The sequence below is a fragment of the Schistocerca nitens genome, chromosome 3 (genome assembly GCF_023898315.1).
Source record: "Schistocerca nitens isolate TAMUIC-IGC-003100 chromosome 3, iqSchNite1.1, whole genome shotgun sequence".
Lineage (NCBI taxonomy): Eukaryota > Metazoa > Arthropoda > Insecta > Orthoptera > Acrididae > Schistocerca > Schistocerca nitens.
Genome location: NC_064616.1, coordinates 400,526,112 through 400,541,151, shown reverse-complemented (window position 1 = coordinate 400,541,151; position 15,040 = coordinate 400,526,112). Strand labels below are relative to the sequence as shown.

At 39.9% G+C, this 15,040-nt stretch overlaps 1 protein-coding gene across 4 annotated transcripts in view; it reads left to right on the top strand.

Moving 5' to 3' along the window:
• Positions 1–6,670: 6,670 nt before the first annotated feature.
• Positions 6,671–15,040, top strand: part of LOC126248339 (uncharacterized) — a 248,644-nt gene continuing 240,274 nt past the window's right edge. For 2 of the 4 annotated variants that reach the window (XM_049949237.1, XM_049949238.1), the window contains exon 1: positions 6,671–6,840. The gene's annotated coding sequence lies outside the window, so the exon portion shown is untranslated. Of the gene's footprint in view, positions 6,841–7,623; positions 7,648–15,040 lie in introns of those variants that run through there. The other 2 variants (XM_049949236.1, XM_049949239.1) reach the window with 2 other exon arrangements.

Below are 15,040 nucleotides of genomic sequence, written 5' to 3'. Positions count from 1 at the left end.
TTGAGATGAGGGAGGAATCGATGGTTGTGAAGTCAGGGTACATAAAAAATCTTTACGAGTAGGCTCTTTTTTGGAATTCCGGGTGTGTGATTTTGGGGCTCATGATTTAGCAGAACCCGATGAAGGGTGAGCCATAGAGTGAGCAGGTGATAGTGGGGAGGTTGAATGGACGATCTTTGCACTGGCTGACCTGAAGATCACGACACTAACGGTGAGATCCCAAGTCTGCATAGCTGCCTCCTTTGTAGGCCGAGGAGAGGCAAGGACAGTGCTGTATTTACCTGTGTGAGGCACAGTGGGCTTTCGACTGGCGAATAACTTTTGAGTAGCAAAGGTCGACACCTTTTCCTTCACTCTGATTTCCTGAATGAGCCGTTCGTCTTTGAAAATGGGGCAATCTCTAGACGAAGCAGCGTGGTCACCCATACAGTTGATGCAACGAGGAGATGGAGGTGGACAAGCACCCTCATAGGCATCCTTGCCACACATAACGCATTTGACCGGATTGGAACATGACTAGCTGGTATGATTGAACCGCTTACACTGATAGCAATGCCTAGGGTTTGGGGTGTAAGGGCGAACGGAAATTGTCTCATAGTCTGCTTTTATGTTCAATGGAAGTTTAACTCTGTCAAATGTCAACAAGACAGTAAAGGTTGGAACCAAGTCCTTGTCAACCCTTTTCATGACTCTATGAACAGCCATTACGCCCTGGTCAGACAGGTAGTTTTGAAGTTCCTCGTTGGGCAATCCGTCGAGGGAGCGTGTATAGACCACCCCGCGTGATGAATTTAAAGTGCGGTGCACTTCCACCCGGACAGGGAAGGTGTGTAGCAGTGAAGTTCGCAGCAATGTTTGCGCCTGGAGGGCACTGACTGCTTCTAACAACAAGATGCTCATTTAAGTTTCGCTTGTGAACAGACATAGTAGATGATGAGGAAACCCTTGCGGAAGTATCCCCCATGATTACCGGCATCTCCGATGGTGAGCTCCTTCCTTGTGGGGCACTCCTGCCTTAGGTGATTGTCCACACCTCAGGTCACACCTCCCGAGGAACGGACGGAGGGACCAATCGGCACTTTCGTAAGGTACCAGCTCGGGTAATCACCCCTCCCTGGGCCTGGCCATTACCAGGGGCTACGTACGTGTCCTACCTATCTACCCGGGGAGGGGAATTACGCGTTACCCTGTCACTGGCTACGTGTGGGAATGCGTGGGTCAGCCTTCAGACATGCACAGGGAGGAAAAAAGAGAAAGGGAGGAACAAACAAAAGGAAAGGAAAGAAGAGAGGTCTCAAATGCCACAGGGGAGAAGAGGGTAAAGAGAAGAGGTAAGGAAAAGAGAAGGACAAAGGAAGGACAGAGACTTGCCAGCAGAGAAAGCGAAGAAGAGAGTCTGTTTTAAAGTTTCAAGCGTCCGTGTCCGGGCGTAGGCACTAAACATACTCCCAGAGGGGGAGAAAGGGAAGGGAAAAGGCGGAGGTGGGGGTGGGGGTGGGAGGGGGGGGGGTAGGGAAAGATGGGGAAGGATGTGGAAAAGGAAGGTATGCAGCCCACTAGCTCGGGGTCCCGTGCTCGCTACACATGTATCCACAAAAGATTTGTGGAGCCCCTTGGGGGGGGGGGGGGGGGGCGGGGGGACTGGATACTGTCCCAAGAAATCAGATTATGCTGTACAATCAACACAAGATTGTATTTGGAAGAGATGTAATTTTTGAGGATGATAAGTTTGTGTTTGAAGGTGAAAGTAGTGATGACTGGTCTTGAAGAAGACTGTTCAAATGGACATCATGACACAGAACGTAGCAGAAGATCAGGGACATCAGAATGAAACTAACTTTGAGGAAAGTGCACAAACTGCTAAAAATAACTCAGAGTCCATTACTTAAGAAGAACCGAGCGAAGTGGCGCAGTGGTTACACACTGGACTCGCATTCGGGAGGACGACGGTTCAATCCCGCGTCCGGCCATCCTGATTTAGGTTTTCCGTGATTTCCCTAAATCACTCCAGGCAAATGCCGGGATGGTTCCTCTGAAAGGGCACGGCCGACTTCCTTCCCCATCCTTCCCTAATCCGATGAGACCGATGACCACGCTGTCTGGCCTCCTTCCCCAAAATCAACCAATCAACCAACCAACTTAAGAAGAAGTGAAGGGAGCAAAGCCTCCCTGGAAAAGTAATAGAATAAAAAACCTAGCTATTTGGGGGATTATGCAGTGTTAGCCTAGAATGCAGAAGCATTTGTGGAAAGCTTACCTCAGAATTTTTAAGATGTGAATGGTCAGCATGATAAAAAAAATTCACAAAAGCAATACAGGAAGAACTGGAGTCTCTCAGTCATCTAATACAACTTGGACTTCCGCACCACTTCCGCCAAACAAAAGAGCCATTGACAGTAAGTGGGTGCTCAAAGTAAAAAGAGATGCACCTGGGAATACTGATCGATAGGTTTAGTCGTTAAAGGTTGTGATAAGGTAAAAGGATGCGACTATGAGGAGACATATGCTCCAGTTGCTCAACTCACAATATTCAGAACTTTTCTTAGTGTGGTGAATGAACATGATTTGCTTATGGGACAAATGGATGAACAAAATGCATTCTTCCACGGAGAACCAACTGAAGAAATTTGTATGAAAGTTCCTCAAGGTGTAAAAATACAGAAGGGATTTGTATGAAAACTCAGTAAAAGTGGGCACCATGAACTTTGAACGTAACATTTGACAATTTGATGAAGGAAACTGGGTTTTATCATTCCAAAGTTGATAGAGGTCTCTATGTTGAATGCGCCGATAATTATAATACTTTTTTGCTCCTATGTGTAGATGATATCCTAATTGCTGGTAATAATAAAAGAAAAATTAAAACTAAAATTTTGAATGCAAGAAGCTATAAAACCAAAGTTATTCTTTGGAATAAATATACAGATGACCAATGACAAAATCTTTCTCAGTCGACATGCTAATCTTGAAAATTTATTGAAAAGATTCAACATAGAACACTGTAAACTCTATATAACACCAGCAGATTTCAAAACCAATGAAGATTCTTGTGGTGACACAGTTGGAAATAAACCACACAGAGAATTAATACGTTGTTTGAGGTGTGTAATCATAGCTACAAGACCAGACATAAGAGCATCAGTCAACTATTCCAATAGACATCAAAATAACCCAACAGAACTCCACTGGAAAGGTTAGGAACGAATTCTCTGGTATATTACAGGAACATTTGATGCTGGTCTGTTACAGAAAGGAAAATTCAAATGTTGTTCTCTGCTATGTTAATTCTGATTGGAGAAGTGGAGAGGACAAGAGATCTATAACAGCACACATACAAAAAGTTTTTGGAAATACTGTTTGTTGGGCTAAAAGGAGAGACACTTGTGTTTCACTACATTCACTAGAAGCAGAATACATTACTTTGGCAACAGCTGCAACAGACACCCTGCAGTTGAAGAACCTCAAAGAATTTAAAATATTTATGAAAACTCCAAATATTTCTGATGGTTGGTTGGTTTTGGGGAAGGAGACCAGACAGCGTGGTCATCGGTCTCATCAGATTAGGGAAGGACGGGGAAGGAAGTCAGCCGTGCCCTTTGAAAGGAACCATCTCGGCATTTGCCTGGAGCGATTTTAAGGAAATCACGGAAAACCTAAATCAGGATGGCCAGATGCGGGATTGAACCGTTGTCCTCCCGAATGCGAGTCCAGTGTCTAACCACTGCGCCACCTCGCTCGGTAAATATTTCTGAAGATAATCAGATATGCATATGTCTATTACAGAAGTGGGAACACAGACAACTGAAACATGTGGCTGCTACACAGTTTCATACACGAGTCACACAACGATGGTCATCTGAAATGTTCAATACAATGGTTCTGAGGAAGAAGTGTCAGACTTGAAAAAAAAATAAATAAATAAAAAAGCAACTATGAGTGTACAACTCTATAGACTGTTCACAGATAGAAATAGTGAAATTTGCACATACTCAGTGAAATTATTAAATTGAGGGGGGTGTTCGAGTAATCACAATTCAATAATTATGCTTTGACTTATTTTCTCTTTTTTTTATATGTGATTTTCACTCTGTTGGTTTCCTGTCTGTCTTGTCTTTAAAATAATTGTGGTAAGTAACAAATTGATATTATTTACCTAAATACCTGGTAATTTCTAGCACTAACAACAATACACATTTCATCACCAGTTGTATTTACATCGGTAATGTATAGTTAATGTAGCAGGCATGTCAATCGACTTCTTTATACCATTTAAAATTTCAGTACGGGTTAAGTAACGAAATACACATTACATTGCAACCACTCTTCATCAAAGGTTTTAATGACTTACACAATACAAAATCAAATTAGCCCTACACACACAAAATATTAAATTTCATGGAGAATCTTGGTTTTGTCAGCATATGAATATTCATTTCGTTTCTTAAACAATGTAAAATCCAGGACGGAATGTAACTATAGTATGAAGAGGAAAGTTGCTACTCACCATATAACGGAGATGCTGAGTCGCAGATAGGCACAACATAGAAAACTGTCACTATATCTGCTTACGGCTGAAAGCTTATATAGTGGCACTATTTTTGTTGTCTGTACATTTTACAAGTAATCATATTTGTAAGGAAAATCTTAGAAAATAGCAACAATCTTCTATCAACTAACCAGAGTATCCACTTATATAACACAAGGAGAAAGCAGGACATACATGTTCAACGTGCACACACGACACTAAAAGAGAATGGATCACTGCAAACAGGAAACAGACTATACAATAAGCTACCTACAAACATTAAAACAATAAAAGGCACTTCAAAATTTAAAACTGCCGTCCATAAGTATTTATTGCAAAAATGTTATTATAGTATATGCTAGATGAATATCTTGAAACATAAAAATGTATTCAATAAATCCCGGCATTTGCATGGAGCGAGTTTGGGAAATTACGGAAAACCTAAATCAGGATGGCCGGACGCGGTATTGAACCGTCGTCCTCCCGAAGGCGAAATATTTTTGTATGATTTAAAAACATGTATTGTAAGTCACAATGACTTGTCCAATATCATACTGTATACCTTGTACAACAAATGATCAAAAGGACCAATAAAAATGTAATGTGCCATCGCCGACTCAGCATCTCCGTTATATGGTGAGTAGTAACTTTTCCTTTTCATAATATTGTTACATTTCGTTTCACACTGATTCACAATGTTTACGCTGCCGCAGACCTTAATTTTCGCCTAGCATGCACAGATTTAATGAATTCAACATTACTACATAACCTAACAAACGCGAAATATTTCAGGTCACGAAGAATCATGGCTTTGTGGGAATAAAAGAAGGCAGCACACGAAGTTACATGGCTTGCCGAACTGACGCGAACTGTGGATTTTGCAGCTCCCACCCGATTCGTGGCGAATTTTTCTTTTACGCCTCCAATCATTTACTGTCACATAAATGTTTAATAAACGTCAGAAGTCAATTTGCAGTCGATTCGCGCCTAACGTTTTCATTGGTTGGTGGTGCCTCCATTCTCATTGGGTGACTGCACTTTAGAGACTCTCCGGCATGGGGTATATGCACAATCTATTAACATTTGTGGCCGATTTAACAGTTAGGCCGTTATTATACTATCCAATTTCTTTGTCAAATATCGTTGTCCAATATCTTTGTCAAAGAAATTTGTTGGTGTAATAGGGAACTTCGTCAAATGTCGTCCAATATTTGATCAAATCTAGGGCCTCGCTGTAGATTTGATCAAAGAAGTCGCTTGTCTTGTGTTCATTGCAATGTGATATGTTACCACATGGAGCGCTAGCTTCGCTGCAACATTCTGTCGTCTGTAGTGTTTTTATAAACTTTGCCTTAAATACAATTGGTGTGTGCCGACAACTACAAAATTAATAGAGATGTGTGAAGCTGATGAGACGCTTTACAACGTGAGGCACGCTGAATACAAAAGTAGATTATGAAGATTGGAGACGAGACCTAACCTAACGTAACCTAACCTAACCCTCTCCTGTAGCAAGGAATCGGAGTGTTACAGTGAGGCAGTGAGCCTGTCTTCTGCAGATGTAGGAGGAGGGGAGGTAGTAAGATCGCCCTTGTCAGAGAATATACTTCGAATTTTTTATTCATACGAAAGTTGGAACTTTCTCAAAGAATTTCTTTTGGTTTGAGAAGCTTCACCGAAGAACTTTCTCTTTTCTGTTCATAAGACCGACAGGGCAATACACAGCTTCCTTCACGAAAGTCGATGACCGCTCTCGCAATTTTCGGTGCTTCGATACAGCAGATGACATCCGAAAGGTGTCACTTTTGCATCAGCTGTTGTGTTTAAGACATACAGCTTGAATGTGTTAGTGTGGGATAGTGGGGGCATCGGAGAGGAAATTTTCGGTACATACGTGTACGAGTTTAATGAGATGACAGAAAACTTCGTTCACCATAATATTCACTGATTGTGTGTCACCATCTGTCATATGATGAACTTCGATGAATCACCGCTTTTCAGTTCCTAATAAAGTTCCACCACAATTTAACACTTACAACCTGTTATCAGCGTAAAACTTTTCATTCAACGATGTGTAAAGTAAGTCGTTAGTTGAGTATACAGTACGAGACAATCGTTTCTATCAATTCCCCGTCAGGTGTGTGATTAGAGCTTGCCGTTAGCGAGAAAGTGCAAACAGCTGTTATGTATTCATAGTTTGTTTTGATGACAGCCTTGAGAGTATTTAGCGATAAGAGAGCCAATTTCGACCAGTAGCGTAACTCAACGCATATATTCCGTGTACATCTGTAGGAATATTCGCACTGTTGCTGAAGGTAATAAATTTAATTTGAACGATGCAGTTTAAAGCATGTGTTTCCAAACAGCGTTCATTATATTGTTTCCAGATTGTTACTGGTATTGTGACTTGAATGTTTTATTAACCTAGATGTTACGTGACTTCACTAATCTTAAGTTGCGAGGAAAGTTTGTGCTTTATTGAAAGATAATTTGATAAGACTAGTTTACATGTACGTGGTTAGATCTTTATTCATTTTTAGCAAAATAAATAATTTCATTGGAGTGAAATATGGTCCAGAATTTGCTTAGAGGTAATGTGGCATCGCGTTGGTGCAAGACATTTGTGGCGCAAGAGATGTCAGTTTGACTGCTAATCGACAAATGAAACATTACTAATCAAATAAGTGTGAAACGTAATGATGACACCTCGTTTGGAACACGTACTTTATTATGTATTTAGGTGTTCAATGGAGAAAACAAACATAAATTACAAAGAACGAATCTTGTGAAATCGGTTTTAGCCCTAAGTTAAAGTATCTCGTGCACGGGTGAAAGTTGCACGGTGGACACCATCCACCCCGATTGTATTTTTCACATTTGATATACCTTATGTGTGTATAATATGTATCAGGATGCTCGTCAGAAACGTTTAAATTTCGTAACATACATATCCCTAATTTACCTTGCAGTTTTAGTTTTATGATGAAAAGTGCTCAAAAATTTGGCAAAGTGCGTTTAAATCTGGCCCTAACATAAACATAAGGCGACGCCACAGGTTAACCTGACACCAGAACCCGTTTTTGGCATTTGCACAGCACTCTAGTTTTGCCGTGGAAAAGAGCGTGAGTTTGTTTTGGGCATTTACGCTTACGATGAACTATATGAGGAAGTTGTGTTCATTAAACAGGTCTAAACACTTGCAAATGACCTTTATAAGATGTGCAAGCCTGTATAGAGAGATACCGTAAAGTTTAGAAGGAAGAAACTGGTTAGTGGGCTCAGAAATAGGTTGCAATACTCACCGAAACATGAAGGCTAAGAGTGAGAAATACCTAATGTGTAGATGTATTAAAACTAAACGGTTTTGCAAATAGAGCAACATGCTGGAGCATTTGCATTTCACTGCTGTATTCACTGTCAGATTTCTTGTAGAACATTCCTGCTCAAGGCGGTAACTGGCAACTTAAACTCAGGTGAAATCTGTGCATTGTCAAGCTGAAGAAATCAGTTCTGACTCTTTTTCGCTTGGATATTACTCAGGTGATGTTACCTTGGAACAAAAATGTTATCTTAATTTTATATATTTTCTCTTGTCTTGCAGAGTGATTTATGCTATGATGCACAAAAGATAGTACATATATTTGTGGTGAAAAAAGTTACAGTAATGAATATTTCAGAGTTGAGCTCTACAGTAAATGAAAATTAAAAAAGGTGCCCTTTGATGACCTATAAGAGAGAAATGTAGAGCAAAGTGCATAAAGCTCTTTGTGCACAGTGTGTGTCCTGGGCTGTTGTTCAGAGTTAGGTATTTGGCAGGAAACCCACATGACTTCAGAGATAATTCTGTTTTCATTTTCTCTGTGAATAACATGACATTTAGGATTGTAGACGCCTTTCACATTGTGTACCATGTTTTTACAAAATCTATTGTCAAGGAATGCTAATCCAAATGTAACTTCAATTTCTTTTCCACATACGCAAGAGTGGTTGTGAGAAGGTTCTGCTGCTAGGTGTGTCTCCTTATGTGATGGTTTAAATTGGTTAATATGCCATTATCTATATGGAAGTGATAAGCCAGTATTTTTGTTTGTGTACTGCCGTTTCACGTTTTGCGTAGTGGCAGTCAGGAGATTATCTGCTCCATAATAAGTACCTGGCGTACAATGTTGAATGTCAAATTTGTGACCAAAGTAACTTGAAGCTGATTTTACACTCGTGCTGCGTCTACCCACTTGTGTTATTTTCCTGTTCCCCATAATGAAAAGGGATCGAAAATGAAAAAGTTTTCAAGGCGTTAAAGAGGTGAAACAAAATTTGCCACACACATAAAACAGTGCATTTGTTCATTCATTCATGCCTTTATAATTTTGCGTGTGCCCCAGTATGATGAAGAATGTACACTAACATGTGGAACAAACCAAAAAAGATTATAGTGGAAGGAAACCTGTATTACACTTCGTTTTATCAACCAAATTCTGTGTATGATTAGTGATACATTACATAACAGTTTCTAATGAGTGGTATTGCCCTTACTTGTATTTATTGAAATAAATACAAATGAAAATCTGCTATGGCAGAACAATATAAAGTCCAGTTATAAACCTACTGAATTATTTTGCATCTTCCTAAGATTGCTTACCATTTATGTTAGCATATAGATACTTCAAGGATTGGCCTGCTTATTGTAACACAAGGATTATTCTAATATGAACTTATTTGCAACATTGGTAACACAGATCTGTACTGAATGAATCCAGCTGTTTGTGTTTGTCCAGTGTATCATTATTGAAGTGTTAATTTTGTTGGCTTTCTTTGTCCTTAGCAGTATGGGTATTTATTTGCGTATTGCATCAGATCATAATCTAATCATCATCATCATCATCTTGCTAGTCTACTGGAAATGAAAGTATGCAAAGTAAACTGTCGGTGTAGATTGGAATTACTCTACAATATTTTATATAATACATTCTCACATAACAGAAGACCATTGCCAAATATTGGTCCAAAGTACCTAATTCACTTTTATACTTTTGCTAGAGTTGGCTCAAGTATGTTTCCATGTCCTCATTTCAGTAAACCTGAAAAACCAAGCAGCGTCCACCCCACAGTGAGTGAGATGTGTAACTCGGGAGAAAAAGACATTACTGTCATGCACAGATGGAAGTCAGAAGGTGGATGAGGAAGAGCAGTCCGATGAAGTTTTGTGAGCTCCTGTAAGGTGCACAGACTTGTTTGAAGCCTTCCGTTGGCATGAAGAAGAAGAAGAAGAAGAAGAAGTAGTGCATTTGTATTTTTGTGGTGATGAACAACTTCAGAGTTGATCATCGCACCATGATTGTGAGTGTCAAACAGAATAACCTCTTCAGAGTCCCTGAAGGCCATCGCCATGACTTTACAGGCTCAGGGTGTGGCTTTGAACTTTTTCTGTGGAGGAGAGGTGTTGTGGTGCCACTCCATGTTTCTGGTTCAAACTGATGAACCCATGTTTCATTGCTTGTGACAATGTTCACAAAAAAAAATTGTCACGAACAGCCTTGTAACCCTCAAACAGCTCTGCACAGATGGTTTTTCATTGCTCTTTTGGGTCTTCTGTTAGGTGGCGAGGAAACAAGTGGGCGCACACCTTTGAGTACCTCAACCTGGTGGACAAATGTGTCAGCACTAGCAACAAAGACATCCATTTGTGAGTGTGGTGTTTGTTTGTCTGTGATCCATTGATCACCTCAAATGAGTGTGTGTGCACATTCCAACATTGCAGGAGTCACACCTGTGTATGGCCGATCGGCATGTGGGAGATCAGACAGGTTTGTGCGACATTCTTGTGATGGCGACAGACACCACACCCAATGACTTACCATGCCTTTATTGTCTTCCAGATCTTCGCCAACATTCTGCAGGCACCTACGAATATCTTCAGTGCTCTGGTTTTCCACCAAAAGAAACTCTATGACAGCTCTCTCCTTTAACTATGTGGGGCTGAAGTAGGAATATTCCATGATGTCCGGCAGCAAATTCTGCACTTTTTTCAACCAGAATTGGCCAAGAAAAAAAAAAAAGGGATTGCATTACTTACTGAATGTTCCTTGTAGATGTGTGAACACTCTCTACCTTCTGTACCTTGTTTTCTGAATATTACTGGAACCACTAATTTGCTGTTCCTCTTACACCTTATGCTTCTAGCTTGTTTAGTACTATTTTATGGTCAACAATGTAAAAAGCCTTGGAAAAATCAAAGAAAATGCCTGTACCACAGTCATCCTTGTCAAGAGCTTCAAGTACACCTTTTCTTTAAACTCTGTTGCGCTAGTATTGAACTTCTTGTATACTGGAAACCAAACTGTGCTTCGTAAAAAACATTGCATTTATTCATGTAATGTATTAGTCTGACTTTTATATTGATTCGGCTGCATTTGAGAATCCTGGCAGTAGTGAAACTGGCCTGTAGTTTTCCATACTTTCTGCATTAACTTTCTTTAGTAAGGGTGCAACTCGTACCCACTTTAAGTACCTTGGGGGGGGGGGGGGGGGGCGCACAGGACTCATTTATTATCTTGTATGCTCTCTGTGCACACCTTCAGAGCAGAGCCTGGAACTTCATCTAACATCTAAGCCTACTGACTTATTTTTTAATTTCTGTATTGTCTTCCTGGCTTCATACTTTGTTGTGGGAAACATCATTGTGCTTGCTGTGTATGTCATTGTGGGTGATATGTGTGTTTAAAGAAATTTTATTGCAACACCACTGCAATACCAGAGAAACAATCAGTTACAAAATTTGCTAATTCCTGAGGATGATCTATTATTCTACCACCATCTTTGCTTTGTATGTTGTTATACTAGTGTCTGCCTTTTCCTGTTTATTGTTTTATAACCTCCCATACCACTTTGCTTTTATATTATTTTGTCGTAGAATAGTTTGTTTGCAGCAAGCAGTAGCCCTTCGTATATCTCTTTATATCTGTGATAGTAATCTAGTATCTATGGAACAGAGTAGCGCTTTCACAAAGACTGGGGCATTTAACTGTCTGGGAACACATTCTAATATTCACAGTTATCCTTCCGCTTTCTTTAGATGCTACTGTAGAAATGGCTACTTTTGGAAATGTCTTCTCAAAAATTAATGTGCTGAATTTAGAGAACTTCGAATGTACATTGTTTTCCATATACACTTTATCCCAGGTTTGATTTCCCAGAGCCCTAAAATAAGTAAAAGTGCTCAAAAATGATTAGAAAGTTATTACTAATTTCACTCCTCAACACTTGTATTGATATTCATGTCTTCAAATGTTATGTTAGTTTTGGGGATGGAGACTATTTCCAGAACTTCAGTTCATTTGTTAACGAAAGTGTCCACATTACCACTAGGTGAGTGGGACACAACTTGACTTGTATTTCGTTGAGGGAATAATGGGCAAAATTACATATAGTTATATTGAAGGCACAAATATGAAAAAGTATCTTTGGATTGGAAACAGTGGTCCATCAGCATCCAAACTGTTGCAAACTAGTGTGAAGTGCATGACAAAGGGTACTACCCATTGTACCAATTATTTTGGTTTATTCTCATTCCATTCATGAATGGAGTATGGGAGGGGTGGCTGTATCTGTGTGTAACGTAATTGATCTAAACATGCCCTCGTGTTCCCTATGGTAGTGATGTGTAGGAAGTTGGAGTGTATTCCTAGATTGATGTTTAAAGCTGGTTCTTGAAACTTTGTAAGTAAGCTTTCTTGGGACAGTTTGTGTCAATCTTCATGTGTCTGCCAGTTCAATTTCTTCTTCATCTGTGTAATACTCTACCATGGATCAGACAAACTTGTGACCATCTGTGCTGCCCGTCTCAGTATACACTCAATATCCCCTCGTAGTCCTATTTGTCCCACACACTTCAGTAATATTCTAGGATGGGTCACACAGGTGATTTGTAAGCAACCTCTTTTATAAACTGACTGCATTTTCCTACTATTCTACTGTTGAAGTGAAGTCTGCCACCTGTTTTAGCTACAATTGGGTCTATTCATTGTTTCATCCTGTATCAATAAGAAAAGTTACATCCAAGTATTAGTACAAGTTGATCAATTCCTATTTGAGTCATTGATACTGTAGTCACAGGACACTACGTTTGTTTAGTGAAGTTAGCAAATTTTTGCAATTTTGAACCTTGAAAGCAAGTTTCCACTCTTCCCGTCTTTGAAATCTTATCAAGATCTGACTAAAATACCCTCCCCCCTCCCTAAGGTGACTCGTATCTCTAATTTGAGTACGTGTGTGATCACCGCAGGGCCACAGTCCTTGCAGCACTACTTCCCTTTCCATGCTGCAAGTTTATCTGTTCACTATTCTTTTTTCCCCCTCTGCCTTTCCATTAGATGGTCACCCTGACGCTGACTGTGCTTGGATTTGGTTTGTGATTTTGAACACTTGTTTTCATCTCTGCCAGCATTATACAACTTTTCATTCTTAACTATGTGGTTCCCATTGTTGGGTTTGATATGCTATTTCTTTTCCAAATTTTACAGAAATGGATATTGTGCAGTTAAGGTTGCCCAGTGAAGCATATATTCTATCTTTTGTGCCTTTTTTCCCTTTACACTTTTCTGTTCTTGCAAAGGTACAATGCCCAAAACCATTATGATGGCCATTCCGTTATGGAGGTGGGTCATCAAGTACCTGCACGGAGATAGCCCCTCCTGACCACTGTTGGTGCCTGAGCTGCAAACTCCCCACGCACGCCAAGGAGTATATACCTGTCATGGGAGGGGCACTTGGACTCTGGGCAACAGTTTACCAGCCAGGGTGATGTGGTGGGAGCCCTCATTAGGAGTGGGTGGCACCATAGTGGAAGACTCCCATATCAAGTGAATTAAACTTTCTTCTGCTGGTGGCTGCATAGTCCCAGCAGTCTCTTCTGAAGGTAAGACTTATTACAACACAGAGATATAAGACACCAAAATGTAACATTATCTGGCTATGCTGTGGGAGGAATATTGGACTCAGAGACAAGGAGAGAAATACTTTCCCCAATACTTAGGTTGTTCTAGGACTGACAGGGACTCCTTTTTGACTACAAAGCCTCTGTTTGTCATTGAACACCTCGAGGACAGGTTTGAGAAAGTTGAAGCAATTTCAGAAATGAAAAGTTGCTCTGTTTCGATTAAAACAGCTTCCCCTGTTCAGTCGCAGGCACTGCTTGCCTGTTACAAGCTTGGTGACATTCGTGTAACTGTAACTTCCCATAAGTCTCAATATGGTTCAGGGTGTCATCTTCCACTAATATTTCCTTTTACAGACAGATGAAGTCACATGCTAATTTGGAGCAACGGGCTGTGCATTTTGTCCAGCATGTCCAACAGGGGCCAAAGGACAGTAGGGTTGATGCTGGATTAGATTAGATTAGATTAATACTTGTTCCATAGATCATGAATACGACACTTCGTAATGATGTGGAACGTGTCGGTTAATAAAAGATGTCTGTACAAGATATTACATTACACAAAATATTGCATGACACTAATGTTTAAGTTTTTTTGCCCCCCTTAATTTATATCTAAAAATTCAGCCAATGAGTAGAAGGAGTTGTCATCTAGAAATTCTTTTAACTTATTTTTAAATGTTAGTTGGCTATTTGTCAGGCTTTTGATGCTGTTTGGTAGGTGACCAAAGACTTTTGTGGCAGCATAATTTACCCCTTTCTGTGCCAAAGTCAGATTTAACCCTGCATAGTGAAGATCATCCTTTCTCCTGGTGTTATAGCTATGCACACTGCTATTACTTTTGAACTGGGCTGGATTATTAACAACAAATTTCATAAGTGAATATATATACTGTGAGGTTACTGTGAGGATCCTTAGATCCTTAAATAGATGTCTGCAGGATGACCGTGGGTGGGCTCCAGCAATTATTCTGATTACACGTTTTTGAGCAATGAATACTTTTCTACTCAACGATGAATTACCCCAAAATATGATGCCATACAAAAGCAGTGAATGAAAGTAGGCATAGTAAGCTAATTTACTGAGATTCTTATCACCAAAATTTGCAATAACCCTAATAGCATACGTAGCTGAACTCAGACGTTTCAGCAGACCATCAATGTGTTGCTTCCAGTTTAACCTCTCATCAATGGACACACCTAAAAATTTTGAAAATTCTACCTTAGCTACAGACTTCTGTTCAAAGTCTATATTTATTACTGGAGTTGTGCCATTTACTGTACGGAACTGTATATACTGTGTTTTATCAAAATTTAAAGAGAGTCCGTTTGCTGAGAACCACTGAATAATTTAGTGAAAAACATCATTTACAATTACATCACTTAGTTCTTGGTTTTTGGATGTTATTACTATACTTGTATCATCAGCAAAAAGAACTAACTTTGCATCTTCATCAATGTGGAATGGTAAGTCATTAATGTATATCAAGAACAGTAAAGGACCTAAGACCGAACCCTGAGGGACCCCGTACTTCATAGCCCCCCAGTTTGAGGAATCAGCTGTTGTTTTAACATTACATGAA